Source organism: Cibotium barometz, chromosome 20 (genome assembly GCF_041138505.1).
Source record: "Cibotium barometz isolate CiBa-2024 chromosome 20, ASM4113850v1, whole genome shotgun sequence".
Taxonomy (NCBI): Eukaryota; Viridiplantae; Streptophyta; class Polypodiopsida; order Cyatheales; family Cibotiaceae; genus Cibotium; species Cibotium barometz.
In genome coordinates this window covers 36275402-36290548 of record NC_141065.1, presented here as the reverse complement: position 1 = coordinate 36290548, position 15147 = coordinate 36275402, and positions in this window count along the sequence as shown.

The window sequence follows — 15147 nt, the reverse complement described above, 5'->3', positions numbered from 1 at the left end:
ATATTCACAACCACGAAAACAATTTGGAATCTTTTGCAAAACATCATTCCAAAGTTTTTGATATATACATAGAGTATCTCGGCTCCAAAAGTCACTGCCTCAATCATGTATGCATAAAAAGGCAATACTACTGCGATGGAGACATGCTACGGTATACATGATCCATCACTGATAAGGGTGCTGTAATTCTACTTCTAGGAATAAAGCGACTTAGACGTCTAAAAATTTGGCAAGAATTTCTAAAATTCCAGGGCGAATGATTAAAGAGTTAAACATAATGAACAACTCCTAGCCTTTTCAAGATCATGGCTTGGGAGATATTCTGCCTGAGACTTTAAAGCTGATTGGTATTGACGTTAATACATTGCCCTCCAGAGAACCACATGTGCTGATGTCACTCTACAAGATCAGGAAAGTATAGATCCTCAAAGTGATGAGGAAGCCTCACTCTGCTTTCTCGGGTTGTAGAGCAGAGTTGATGAGATGATCGAAGGCAAAGGGCGATCATATCCTGACTCTGGGAAAGTCTAGGAATGCTAGACAGATTTGGGGTATCCATCTAAAAATCCAATTCAATTTTTGAGTTTTCAATTTATGAATTCATTTCAAACATAATATTAGCAAGTGAAAATATTTTTTTCCCAGATTTACTTTAAAAATTCAAGCAATTTCTGTTTGCTGTTTCATAAGTTGACATCAGTGCTCTCATACCAGCTGTAAGATCCTGCTGCCCCCTCTGTGCACCGCATTTCCGATTGGTAGCACAACGAAGTAGCTTCCTCTTGCGCGGGGCAGGGTTTCCCACTCAAGGCCTCGCCCTCGAATGTCCAAGCACGAGACTAAACTGGTGGTCATTCCAAAACCAAAACCGGAAAAATTTCCCTTGCCCGGAAAATGGGGACGATTCCACCTTTTTGAATTTCTTAACGAATTTTCTAACGGGGTCAAGAGACTAAACTAACCTTCATCTGAATAAACCAGATAGAAGGAAAACTATTATAGACTTAACTTGAAGAAATCAACGCTTTTTTCTTAATTGAAGAGGCATAGCCGTTGATCTATTCATTTGAGAAGTCTTCACGCTTTTATTTAACTACGTGAGTTCTAAGCATATTCCTATTAATCAATTTTATTATTAAAACTCTACTGATTCCAGTCTCCAGCCTATGGGTTAGCCACCGCCCAACCACTGGAATTTGGTAGAACCAGGCAAGTACTCACCCACCCATAATTGAATGCCTTTCTTAACTTTTGCTTTAGAATACAGATACGCACACACTCCTCTTTAAAACTTTAACTTATAAAATAATTTATTGACAAACAATTATTGGTTATAGATGTCATAACTCAAAATTTCCTTCCAATCCTTGTTTCTCAACAAAAACAATCACTCTGGACTCTCCGTTGAGACCAGCTAGTCAGCGAGATCCAGTAATAGATCACAATAAACATTGGTCCATCATACAGTATCTTCCTCGACATACGCATGGGTGTCCTCGGCATCGCGAGCCCATGCATCGCCTAGTCAGAACCCTCCAGGATCCTCCTTAGGTGTCCTGGCACTTCACTCAAGGACCGCTTCATCAGCCCTCGTCCATCATACCAGAAGCGCACCATTTTAACCATACCGAGGCTGGTCAACACCAGGCTTTGCCGCGTGAGCTATCCTTTGAACACTCCCCGCCGCCCGCTATTGCAACCGAACTTCCCTTAGAAAAACACATATACCAATGCTCCCTCCACCAGCATTCTGGCATAAGACAGTCCTTTAAGAAAATAGGGTTTCTATGCAAGTTTTTAGTTTTGATTTTCTTTTGAGTACAATGAGTATATCTTATATCCGCATCCCCAAAACTTCTTGATCGTAGGTCTAAATTCCAAAACAGAATTCCTCGAATTCTGTAACCTTGATCCTCAGATCAATTCAAAGGGTCTCAAACTAGTTTCTGATTTGGTGGGAGTTTTGAGTGAATTTTTCTTGAAGTGGTCACATCATCTTTCCTTGAAAATTGACGAAAGAGTTTGGTCTTGGTCCTAGTCTGATTCAGGTTTGGAGTTTGATAAGGTTCTTCCTAAACTATCATTCTTAAAAAAAAGGGAGTGATATTTCAATTACTATTTTACTAAATTTCATTCACTTAACTGATTTCTAAACTAATCACAAATTCTAATGAGGAATAAATTAATCATTTATCTGAATTTTTGACTTCGATAGAATTTTTAAATTTTCTCATTACAATCCAAGTGAATAAAATGATAGAAATTTCTCTCTTAGAGTATTTACTTATTTATTTATCAAGTACTCGTAGAAATTAAACATAGAATTAAAGAGAGCTCTAATTTTGATATAAAAATTCATTATGTAACTATTTATGCATAAAATCCAACTTCAATAAAAATAACACTATTATATAAAAGAAAATCCTTTTATGCATCTATTTATGCATAAAATCAATTTAATAGGAATAACACTTTTAATAATAAAATAATTCTTTTATGCATCTTTCCATTCATAGAATTTAAATCTAATGAAAGTAACACTTTTATAATAAAAATTTTCTTTTATGCATCTTTCCATCATGCATAGAATTTAAATCTAATGAAAGTAACACTTTTATAATAATTTTTTTAATGCATCTTTCCATGCATAGAATTTAAATCTAATGAAAGTAACACTTTTATTATAAAAAATTTTCTTTTATGCATCTTTCCATGCATGGAACTTAAATCTAATGAAAGTAACACTTTTATAATAAAAATTTTTATTTTATGCATCTTTCCATGCATAGAATTTAAATCTTATGAAAGTAACACTTTTATAAATAAAAAATTTCTTTTGTGCATCTTAGAGTTTAAATCTAATGAAAGTAACACTTTTATAATAAAAAATTATCCAATATGCATCTTTCTATGCATAGAATTTAAATCTAATCAAAATAACACTTTTATAATAAAAAATTATCTAACATGCATCTTTCTATGCATAGAAATTGAATCTAATTAAAATAACACTTTTATAATAATAAAATATCCAACATGCATCTTTCTATGCATAGAAATTGAATCTAATGAAAATAACACTTTTATAATAAAAAAATATCCAACATGCATCTTTCTATGCATAGAAATTGAATCTAATGAAAATAATACTTTTATAATAAAAAAATATCCAATATGCATCTTTCTATGCATAGAAATTGAATCTAATGAAAATAACACTTTTATATAAAAGAAAATCCTTTTATGCATCTATTTATGCGTAAAATAGGAATAACACTTTTAAAATAAGAAGAATTTTTTTTAGAATGCACAAACAGTGGGGATTATTCTTTTTGAATAACATAAAGATAAAACTTATTTCCACAAAATTTAAGAAAAGTTTGCCATAACCTCCTTTGTATGGCTGACCATTTCTTAATTTTTACATTCTAAATTTACTTTAAAATTTATCCCAAGATGAATTAAAGAACTCTAATCAAATCAATTTTCACTTCTAAAGAGTAATCATCAATAGAAAAAGTTTAACTTAATTTATTTGTTTCTCATTTTAGGATAAAGAAAGGCTGAAATTCTTAATGAAGAGAAGGGGGAAGCCTTTTCATCAAGGCTTAACATCCATAATTACATTAAAAAAGCAAAGAATTCAAAAAACCATAGATTAGAATTTAAAAAAAGTAGAATTATTAACTTACATGGAGTTTTGTGAGCTTTCCTTTGGCTTGAGGGATTGAGGGTTCTACTCTTGTTTGGATCAAGAATGGCCACCAATTCTTTGTAGAGGAATTAGTCAAAAACAAGTGAATTATCAAGTGAATTCAATGTTTTTGGCTCTGGGGAGGAGTAGAGTAATAGCGCATAAACACTATTAAGCTTTTAGAAAGGGGGAGGCTTCTATTTATAGGAAAAAGTGAGCCTCTAACCAAGCAAACTGATTCTAGAATTTTCCAGATTAGTTTGGTCAATTTTGGACCATTTTTGGGTTAGTTCAGCTTACTTTTTGGAACTAGACTTGAATTAGGAGAGAGGAGAGATGAAATTTCTCATTATTTGAGAGTTTAAAACTCCTCCACACATGTGAAATAGGCGCCTCCTTCATGAGGGGGAATCCCCATTCTGAGGTGTCAAAATTTCATTTTTTTAGTATTTCCTTTGGTCCTTAGTGTCCTTAGTCCACTCTTCATCTTATGTGAATATTTACTCATTTTTGGGGGGGTTTCTTTATTTCTTCCATTTATCTCCTTCCTACATTTGGATTAATATGATTGGCCCCTCAGAACCTTAATCTAAAATTTTCAAAAAATTTGGACCCTTAGGCTAAGGTCTTTTTAGCAGATTATAATTTATTTCTAATGCACCTTAGGAAATTCTTTTTAAACTTCTGTTTCGGGGAAATTTATTCTAATAAGAAAGGATATTTTTCCATCTAAAGATATCTAAAAACTGAGTTATCTCTCTCTAGAATATTTTCTCTCTCTAGGCCAAAACAGTAGAAACAAGATCTTTTATTATTCTGAGAAGGAGATTGATTGCAGGGGAAGATACTAGACATCTTGAGGGGTTGGGGAGGAATCTTACACATCTATTCTTTGCCCTTCTCAGACTTTATTTCATCTGCAGTCCTAGTATCCCTATCATGGGTAACATCCTCAATCTTAATACCTGCATCCTTAGGTTTTCTAGTTGGTCGGACATTCAAAATATTGTTTCCCTTCTTAAAAAAATGTAAATATCTTTTTTCTTTGCTCGAAACATGGCTCCAAGGATTCAGATGGATTTTTAAAAAAAAGCTATAATCATTTTCTCTGTGTATGTGACATGTATAACTTAGATTCAACATCCAAAAACTCTCTGGAACTTTATGCAGTGAGAATAGTAGCGAATTTTGTAGCTATTTTTGTTGCTCTCAGTAGCAAAATATAGTATAGCAGCAAAATTTTACTGCTATACTTGCTATTGAGCAGCAAAATTTTGTTGTTGAAGCGATATTTAGCTACAGGGCAGTGAGCCCACAGCCTAAAAAAATAAACACCTACTGAAACGTTGCTAGTAAATGCTACTAGTATGCCCTCGATGTGTTGTAGTGTCAGTCAACCCCGCAAGACTAAAATAGTAAGTTCTAAATCGTTCAACCATTAATCCTCCATAGTTTGATCTATCATTAAGTTGATAGATGCCCCTCTGTCTATCTGTGCTCCAGGAATTGACATATTACCTATGTTGACATCTATCGCATGAGCTCCTAGATCTAAAAAAAGATCCATTATTTGTACATCTTTTCCTTTTCTAGACTTACGGTTTAAAAAAATCCAACAACTTGGTAACCCAACTATTCATCATGATCTACCAATAGGACATAGACATTATTTTGGGTAATAAGCTGCTATATGTCCCTCTTGTTGTCAACGATAGCATATTATTGGGCCTTGTGGCCTAAAGCGATTACCACCCATTCCACTATTTCCAAGATTTCCAAAGTTTCTTTTAAAAAGAGAACCTATCTGCATATTTCCACTAATGTTAGGATATGAGGTGATGGATAATGGGGGTTTCTCTTATGCAGCAGGAAATCATCTTTGTACAACAGGTCATGGTTGTGGACCTATATTATGAGTAACATTTGTTCTATCCATAAATTTATAACTAGTTTGTAACCCTTCATCTTATTTTTGCTGGCTGGTTGTGCTTTTGATATAACATTGGTCTTCACTATGATTACTTTGTAAATAATAATTGCAAAAGAGAGTTCGTGGTTGGTCTGGATCAATCGTTGATGTTGTTGGACATTATGTTGCTAAATGGTCATACCCATGGCACTTCCCACACCAAATATTTGATCTCGGTGGCTTTTGAGTATTTGGGGTGCCATAACATATACCCCTTTCTCTTGCGGGTGCACTGCATAAAGAATTTCTTCTTTGAACTTCCCTAATGAATTTGCTACTATCTTTGTGGACTTAGCCTCACTCAAAGGTACTTGAGAAGTGCTTGTTTCAACCACATATGTGGGTGCTAACACATAAGGATTATTTGGAATACAACTTGATGGGTTAGGGCCCATAATATCTTGTCCTTTCACACTCATTGTACGCATGTTAGGCGTTCCATGGGTGGCAATGGATCCACTATATTTGTAGTTGTGAAAGCCTAGGTTCTTGTAACAACTCATGTTGTTGATGTTTACTTAATTGCACTTCTTCCCAATATCTCACTTCTTGTTTCGCATCTACTAATGTGACAGGACACTTAAGGCTTATATGCATATACACCTCTACATTTTGAAGACCATCAACAAACTGAGATTTTTGTGTGTCTTCATTTAAAGCAGTAGCTCCCATCTTCCTCACACTTGTTTCCACGCGTTTGATGTAGTAGTATGTACTCTCGTTAATCCCCTGAGAGATAGGAAGTATAATCATTGTGCTAGGCAATCTTCGAAACCTTGCCTTCTAAACTTTGTAAGAAAGGCCTATGATAGGTTTTTATACATTTTCGTTAAGGCTGGATCAAGATTCCCATACCAACTAGTAGTTGCATCCTTCAAGGTAGCTAGAAAGATGTGAAAATTTTTATCATCATCATCCATGATTTCATTAGCCATGCATGTGACCTCGAATCTTTCTATATGATCATCTGGGTTCTCATCCCAAAGCCCACTATATTGTTTAAATTCCTCTAAACAAGTGAACCATCATTGCTCTAAGTGGTGGAACTTCCATTGGGTCAAGGAAAAGCAAACCTAATCATGAATCTTCTTCTTTGATGAAATCAAGCACTTTCCCTTTAGGTATATGAAATAATCTTCTAAGCCAGAAATCTTTCTAAGTTTCTAAGGTGCTTTTTCCTTCTTGAATAAGTGGAGAGGATGTGTGTGTCCTCAAACACCACCTTTGTCTCCTTTGCATTCGTCTTTGTAACATACCTCCGAGATTAACCAAGTTATGATTAAAGATAATCTTAAGTTTTGGATGCTATAGATTTTCGGAATGACTTCCAATAATTTTTCAGTAGTAAAAATTTTGTGTGTTAAAATTAAGTGAAAATTCAAGATTGAGTTTTCAATTAGTTAGTGTTCTTAAAGAAAGCCTTTAAGTGTGTAGATGGACATGCAAATCAAAATTTGATAAAAAAAAGTAAAATGTGACCTATTTTTGGAGTCGACTTTCACATACAGCTGATTTTGGAGATTCCACCCATAATGGGTTGTAGACCGCACATATTCTAGTAATTTTAAGTACCCACAAAACTAGTTTCTGATAGCTTTGTTGCAAAGTTATACATGTTGTAGGTTGCAGCCCTGATACTAGATCTAAGAGACTTGCCAAATCTACAAATAGCTCTTCCACAACTTCTGGAGAGTAGACATGGATTCCCAAATGAATCAAGATATCAGCAAATATATTCGAGAAGTACACAAATACTCTTTCTATTATTTTGCTTTAAATTCTTTTGAGATTAAATAAATATATCGATAAGCGTGTATATGGGAGAATCTGAGTCTATGTATGGCATGCTTAACCATGGAGACGATGGGGAAACACCGTGATGAGAAGAGGAGAGGGGGGGTTTCCCGCCAAGAACTATTGTCAATTGCCTTAGTCCGACTCATAGAATAAACACTTTTGGAGTTAAAGAATTAGAAGATAGAATATTTGACTAGTTTGTGACTAGATTTTAGGTATAACCAGGGGATGTTTTACGAAGCATTTATCTTTTTGTGTGTTTAGAATCAGATTTTGACATAAAAATAAAAGTTATAGACGCCAGAAAACTCTACAAGTTTATGAGATGCTAGAAAGTCAAATCTCTTTCGTTTTTAGTTATTTGAGTGCAAAGTGGGACACTTTGCTATTTTTAACAGTTTTATGCTAAAAACACAACTTTGGCGATTTTGAATGCTCTCAAAAGGACCTTAGAACTCATTTTTAGAGAGCCATTAGAGAGATATACTTTATAGAGCATTAAAAGTCCTAAAACTTTGTAGTTTTGACTTTTCTCTAATTCCAAATAGATTGAAAGATACTACTCTCCCAAAGAGACCAGTTGTCAGGCTTTGCCTCTTAGAAATAACTATCAAGGTTGACTACCTTGTCTATATAAACCGGATGGACTAATACGTAAGCATGGTTATGACTTAGCTATTGTCACTAGAGATAATCTTATTGGTTAGAACGTGATAATTAATTATATTGAAAAAAAAGATTCATATATGACTTGAAAGAAGTAAAAGACTAAGAGAAGTTAACACTAGTTCTGTAATTGGACACTAAAGTGTCCTGAGGACACTAAAGTGTCCTGAAAGTTAGCATTTTTCTTGAATTTTTGTGGGCAATCTATTAAGAGTTTTGAAATGCTTAACATCCACAGATGTTCCTCAAGACCCAAAAAAAAATGAGATTTTTTAAATTGCACTTTTCTTAGCTTTTGCAAGGCAATATTTTAATTTTCTTAGACACATGCTGATAAAACGCATTATTTTTGCTGTTTTCAAAATAGTAGTAATTTGTACATAGCTTTTAGAAGGGACATAGTTTGATCATGAAACTTGGCTTGATGGAAAGCCCATGATGTAAACTAAATCTTGGAATCATCAAACGATAATTATTGGATAAATTTTTGACTTGCTAATATTGAAATGATGTTTTTTATACAGGTGGAGCATGAATTTTTCTCCTTCCATATGCAAGCTAATAATGTAAAACTTGAGGTGCACCCATGTTATATAGGGTAAATACTACTTTGTTTTGAATTTTCCAAAACTTTATAGCCACTTTTTGGGCCTCTTCTCATACATGGCCTTTTGCGCAACCTGTTTTTAATACATAAAATGTCTAATTATGAGCCTAATTTTGATTTTCATCAAAGGGGAAAGCTGTGTAAGTGCATTATTTGTTGTAACTATAGGAGTAGACTACTTGTGCAAGCATAGTTATGATTAGTTTTTGAAAAAAGATGATCAAATTTTATATTTTTATTTTTTACAGTTTTTTTAGAACTAGGCGATAAGAACCTACTTAAGTGGAGGCTAAGTTAGTGTCATACACATCAAATTATGGCTTATTTATCTCATTTCAAGCATGAAAACCAATAATCAACATTCTCATTGATAGGGCTACAATTTTTTTTAGTGGCGTGATTGAGTTTTGATAATACGCGTTACTTTTGTTGATTTTATACAACTTTTTTGGAAAAAATTCTAGGAAAGGAAAATGATTTTTTTGGTGAACTTCTACCTCCTTGGACTGATGTATGCTATCAAAATATCTTGGGAAAAATGCTATTGATATCATTGGATTTGTTTTTGAGAGAATGATGCTTGCATATTTGAAAAAATCCTGAAAAATCCTAAAAAATGTTCATTTTCAAGACATATGCTACTTTGTTGCTTATGTACTTCCAAATAAAAAGGCATTTTATATGTTTAGCATTTTTTACATAAGCATAGGGTTATGTTCTACATGCCCAATGAAGCATTTTGGTTTTTAAAGCCTACATTAAGAGTTTAATTTTTTTTCGCAACCCCCAAAAAAGGACACTCAAGTGTCCTGTTTTGGTACCAAACTAGTGTTGACTATATGAATTAAAAGCTTGTTTCTACACTTGAGGTTGATTTTGATTGATATGAATATGCTTGTCTCTTGAAAGATTGTGGACTAGAGATTTGATAAGCATGACTTGAGATTGCTTTGTTTTGAAATGAATGATTGATATACATGTGTGTGAATGATTGATATGCATGTGTATGATGATGAGACTTGATATGAGATTTTCAGATTCGGGTCGACTGTCCTTAGACAAGGAACGTCAGATTCGGGTCGACTGTCCTTAGACAAGGAACGTCGGAGAGAGAATGAGATTTATGCCCTTTCAGATCCATGTTATAGAACCCAAAGGAGGACGAGATTCAAAAATAGGCATACCTAAAGAGAATGTAGGGGAGAGGGAGAGCAAGAAAACACACACACACAAGAGAGAGCAAGACACAAGAGAGAGATGGATGGCTGAATTTTCTTCTATCTTCTTCTTCTCTACTCAACCAACAAAACATAAAGATAAGAGTACACACTATATGGGTTAGTACTCAACTACTACAACATACCAAGGTTGGTCCATAATGTGAACCCGACTAAATGAGCTAGCGCTATAACTATGCCAGTCCCTAGTAATCCAAAATGGCTGTCACATAGCCTGTCATCCCACTGGCTGCATATCACTCATAATCTCACCAACCATGCAAGTGGTGTAGATGCGAAAGCTATTACCTAGGCGGGTTATCAATGTATGCTATAACACTAGTTGAGCTCGATATCTCAACACTCCCCCTCGAGCGCAACTCTACACACTGCACTCCAAGTAAGCTCCTAAACCTGTGGAGCTTCTCTATCCCCAATGCCTTTGTCGTGAAGATGTCAGCCACCTGATCCTTTGTGTGCTAACATATACCAGATCTACATCTCCTGCTACTAGAACCTTCTCCCTCACAAAGTGATAATGCACCTCAATGTGCTTGGCTCTAGCATGATATACTGGGTTACTGGCCAACTGTATGCTACTCATGTTGTCACAATATATGACAACTTCCCTATCCACGGACTCTCCCATATCACCAAGTAGCTTTTGAAACCAATCTACCTCATAAGAAGCAGCCATAGCAGCACCCCTGTACTCTGCCTCTATACTCAAGAAGGCAACTGTTGGTTGCTTCTTACTGCTCCAACTCACAGTAGCACTCCCAAATGAGAACATAAAACCACTGGTAGATCTCCTGTCTGCAATACTACCAGCCCAATCATCATCTGTGTGTCCATGCAACTGCATCTTTATACCAGCCTCATAAGTCCATAATCAACTGTGGACTTTATGTACCTGAGGATCCATCTAGCCGCATCCAAGTGTGGCTTCCTAGGTGCTTGCATAAACTGACTCACAAGTCTAACAGCATAACTCAAGTTTGGTCTCGTAATGGTCATGTAGATCAAACTACCCACTATGCACCTGTATGTAGTGGGGTCCCCCAAAAGCTGCGGAAAGCTTTGTGTTCTTCTCCAATGGAATTGAAATAGGCTTACAACCTGTCATACCATACTTACACAACATGTCCAAGCCATACTGTCTCTGCAATAAAAATGCCATGAGGTGATCTCACCACCTCTATGCCCAAGAAATACTGCAGCTCACCCAAATCCTTCATCTCTAACTCCTTCTTCAAAAGCATTCTAACATCATGTATGTTTTCATCACTATCACTAGTGATAATTAAGTCATCCACATAGATGACGAACAGTATGATCCCTTGTAAGATTACTCCCTCCAGCTTTTGAGGTGTAAAGGTGTAATAACCTCCCCTTCAGTTCTTGTAATTATTCCCCTCTCTGAAATAGAAGAAAGATCTTGTTTTACCCTATTTTGGCCTAGAGAGAGAAAATATCTAGAGAGAGGTAATCCAGAATTGAGATATCTTTGGATATAAAAATCCTCCTAATGTCTGAAATGGTTTCCCCTGAAATAGAAGTTCAAAAAAAACTTTCCAATGTGCATTAGGAATCAATTAAAAATGATATAAGGGACCTTAGCCGCCTAAGGGTCTAGATTTTCAGAAATTTTTGGATTATGGTCCAATTGAGGTTCCTATGAACCAATAGGATTAATCCAAGTGTTGGGATGAGATAAATCCAAAGAATAAAAGAAAATAACCAAAAATGAGTAAATGCTCACATAAGATGAAGAGTTGATTGAGTACAAGGTTTATTAGTTAAAAATTAAGAGATATTACTAAAAAAATGAGATATTTTGGATAAATTATGAATTTTTGACACCTTGGTAGTAAGGAGGGGGAGACCTTTGAGGAAGGCGCCTATTTCACACATGTGGATGAGTTTTTAATTCAAAAAAAATATGTTGGAGAACTTGGAGCTTCTCTCTCTCTTCAACAATCCTTGGAGCTTTCTTCTCAACATACTAAACCAATTGATTGGTTGGGGGCTTCCTTCTAAGATAAAGAAGCAAGCCAAATCAAGAGGTAAGAAGTAATTTCATGGTTTTCATTAATATTCTCAAAATATTTCACTTCTAAATCCCTCTCAAGCTTGAGAAGTTTCTATTTAGTTGTTTTTAATGCAAATCAAGCTTTCTCTAAGAGTTTTAATGATTAATCATAAAAAAAGTTAATCTTTATGCTTAATTAGGATGCTTTTTATGTATATCTCTCTCTCCCCAAAAGAATGGCCATTCCTATGACTAATACTTATTCAAATGGATGCTTCTCATTGATAAATTCTCAATTCAAAAATCAAACTCTCTGCTAGTTAAGCTAGAGGTTAGAAAATGGTTTTTTTAAGCGTTTATCTAAAAAACTTATAGTAAACTTATGATTTAATTCCATAAATTGGATTTAGGTCCAATGATAGTTAAGCTATCATAATTGTATTATAAAGTCTTATTCTTTCTAAAAATATTAAAAATTATTAGTAATAGCAGCGGAGCTATGGCAAAATTCTTAGAAATCAATACATAACTCATTTTTATGCATAATGTGAAAAGAGGACTTCCTACCATATTCTAGGATTAGTCATCCTATGCTAAAAGAATGATTTTCATCACATTCTTGGAAAACTAATTTTTGTTATTTATGCATAAATAATTAATTAAAGAAAAGAGAAATTTTTGGTAATTTTATTTTAATGCAAAAAGGGGAACTCCCATGATAATGGAGATCCATGTAATTAAATAGAAAAATAGAAATTTTGGTATATTAAAATAATGAATATTTTTATTTAAAGTAAAATTTTAGATAAATTTATTTTACATATGAGAAAATTTAAATGATAAAACAAAAATTTCCAAAAAAATTTGGAATTCAATCATTTAAATGGTAAAAGTGGAATTCTTGGTATATTTGAATTAATGGATATTTTTATTTGAATTTAAAGAGAAATTTTAGATAAATTTATTTTATGCATGAGAAATTTTTAAATGATAAAAGAGAAAATCCCATGACATTTTGAATTAAATAATTTAAATGGTAAAAGTAGAATTCTTGACATATTTGAAACAATGGATATTTTTATCAAAGAAAAGAGGAATTTTAGATAAATTTATTTTATGATAAAAGAGGAATTCCCGTGACATTTGGAATTCAATCAATTAAATGCAAAAAGAGTAATTCCCATGATATTTGAGATCCAAGAAAATTAAATGGAAAAAGAGAAACTTTTAGCATAATTCAAATTATGAGTATTTATCAAAAGTGGAATTTTGAGCATTATTGGGAAATATGGGTAGAATTTATTTTTGTAAATCCCATGAATATTTTACTCAAAAGAAGAATATTGAATATGTTTCACTTGAGAAATTTGAGAAAGAATATGAAAATATCAGTCGAGAAAAAGTACCTTTAACTAGGCCAAGCAATTGGCAAAAATTTAGAAAAGTCCCATCGGTATCAAAAATAGAAAATGTTACTAAATGTGAATAAGATGTGATAAGATGTGAGTGGATGTGATAAGATGTGGTGATGTAAATAGATGTGGATGTGAATGAAGAGATGAGAATGAGATGTGAGTATATGTGATAAGATGTGGTGTGATGTAAATGAATGTGGATGTGGATGTGATAAGATGTGATGTGATGTAAATGGATGTGAATGTGGATGTGGATGAGATGTGATGTGATGTAAAGGGATGTGGATGTGGATGTGAATGTGATGTGATATGAATGAATGAGATGTGATGTGATGTGAATCGGGATAGATGTGATGTGAATGTCATGTGATGTGATGTGAGATGAATGTGATGTGATGTGATGTGAATCGGGATAGATGTGAATGAATGAGATGTAAATCGAGATAGACGTGAATAAATGAGATGTGAATCTGATGTGATGTGAATCGGGATAGATGTGAATGGATGAGATGTGATGAGAATGGATGTGATGTGAATCGAGATAAATGTGAATGGATGTGAATCGAGATAGATGTGAATGGATGAGATGTGATGTGAATGGATGTGATGTGGATCAGGGTAGTTGTGAATGGATGAGATATGATGTGAATGGATGTGATGTGATGTGATGTGGATAAGGGTAGATGAGAATGGATGAGATGTGATGAGGATAGATGTGATGGGATGTAATATAATGTGATTGGATGAAGGACGATGGGAATACATATGATTGAATGTGTGTAAGATTCCTCCCCATCCTCTCAAGATGTCCAGTATCTTCCCCTGTAATCAAATCCCTCTTCAGATATATAAAAGATCTTGTTTCTATCTATTTTGGCCTAGAGAGAGAAAATATTCTAGAGAGAGGTTATTCAGATTTTAGATATTTTTGGATGGAAAAATATCTCTTTTTATTAAAATAAATTCCCCCGAAACAGAAGTTCAAAAGATTTTCAGAAGGTGCATTAGAAATCAATTATAATCTGTTCAAAAGGCCTTTATCCTAGGGATCCAGATTTTCTAAAAATTTTAAATTAAGGTTTTGAGGGGCCAATCAGATTCATCCAAATGTGTGGAGGAGATAAATAGAAGAAATAAAGAAAATCCACCCCAAAAATGAGTAAATACTCACATAAGATGAAGAGTGGACTAAGGACCAAAGGAAAATACTAAAAATGAGTAAATACTCATATAAGATGAAGAGTGGACTAAGATGAAGAGTGGACTAAGGACCAAAGGAAATACTAAAAATATGAATTTTTGACACCTCAGATGTGGGGATTCCCCCTCATGAAGGAGGCGCCTATTTCACATGTGTGGTGGAGTTTTAAATTCCCAAAAATTGAGATTTTCATCTCTCCTCTCTCCTAATTCAAGTCTAGTTTCAAAAAGTAAGCTAAACTTACCTAAAAATGGTCAAAAATTGACCAAACTGATCTGGAAAATTCTAGAATCAGTTTGCTTGGTTAGAATCTCACTTTCTCCTATAAATAGAAGACTCCCCCTTTGTTGGAGCTTAATAGTGTTTTATGCACTGTTACTCTACTCCCCCTTTGTTGGAGCTTAATAGTGTTTTATGCACTGTTACTCTACTCCTCCCAAGAGCCAAGAACTGTGAATTTCTTAATAATTCACTAGTTTTTTACCATTCCCTCTTCTAAAGATTTGGTGGCCACTCTTGTTGCAAACAAGAGTAGATCCCTCAAACCAA